Source organism: Elephantulus edwardii, unplaced genomic scaffold, assembly GCF_000299155.1.
Source record: "Elephantulus edwardii isolate Elephantulus edwardi_28Jun2011 unplaced genomic scaffold, EleEdw1.0 scaffold00003, whole genome shotgun sequence".
In the NCBI taxonomy this organism is placed as follows: domain Eukaryota; kingdom Metazoa; phylum Chordata; class Mammalia; order Macroscelidea; family Macroscelididae; genus Elephantulus; species Elephantulus edwardii.
In genome coordinates, this window is record NW_006399753.1 from 17,051,000 (window position 1) to 17,052,167 (window position 1,168).

At 43.2% G+C, this 1,168-nt stretch overlaps 1 pseudogene; it reads right to left on the bottom strand.

Annotated features, from left to right (window-relative positions):
* Window positions 1–671: 671 nt before the first annotated feature.
* Window positions 672–1,168, bottom strand: part of LOC102870181 — a 1,179-nt pseudogene continuing 682 nt past the window's right edge.

Here is a 1,168-nt window from a genome sequence, read left to right on the forward strand (position 1 = left end):
CTGATCTTCCCCTGGGTTTTCAAGGCTGTAGCTCTCACAGGAGAATATTGTCCAACTTTTCTCTGCAGAGCTACTGGTGGATTCGAACTTCTAGAGCCACAGCCTTTAGGTTTTTAGTGCAATTCCCTATGGATGAAGCCATGAGAGCACCACTGTAAATTGGAAGGCACTCAAAATATATGACAGCTGCAAGAATGAACTTGAGCATACCAACAATCGTGAAGATAGCACAGGACGAGGCATCATTTCATGTAGTACATGGAGTGGCCATGAGTTGGAACCTACTTAACCTCTGAGAATAACCACCATGACGAAATACTGAGATTTCAGAAATTCGGAGTCCTGGGGACTCCCTAGGTGCCAGAGTGTGTGCTAAGAAAGCTTTATCCCCATTTTATGGATGAGAGAATGAAGGCACAGAAAAGAACCGTTCCGTTAATGATAATCCTGCAAGTAGAGTTCTAGTGGAGGTGAGATTTACCTTTTGGACTTTACTTATTAGTCTTTGATTTGATGCTGTTGAAGTTTGATAACCAACATCTCGGTACAACTTGGGCATTGGAGACAACCGAAGCTGGGATGATCTCAATGTCCACTGTACCTAGGAATTACCTCACGAGCTTAAAAAAACTCTCCCTCTCCCACGCTATATCGTATTGAATTTTGTCCTCTTAATTCATTTCACCCACTGCTCTGTCTCTTTCACCCAGTCGCTTGTCTCTTTCTTCAATAATTCTAAGGCAGATACCCTTTCCTAGGGGAAGAGAAACCCATGGTTTGGTGCCTTTACCAAGAACAAAAATGCTGGAAAGCTGGTGGCAAAGCTGTTGCCATTAGCATCTTCCACGTGAACCACCTCAAAAGAGCCAGGCTGTCTGTCTCTGTTAGTGATCACTCCAGTTCTTCCCACGTTAGCACCTCCAGTCACCACACACAGGTTACCAGTGTCAAACTTGATGAAATCAGTCATCTTTCTAGTCTCCAAAGCAATCTGACTAGTGTCGTTCACCTTGAGGAGAGGATCAGGGTAGCGGATGGTTCAAGCATCATGGTTCGCCAGATGAGGGATTCTTTTTTTTTTTTTTTTTTTATTTTATTTTCTTGTTTGTATGTGTGTACCGTCAAATCAGATATGACTGGTACAGGAGGAAATTGTTCCTCCTTTTTC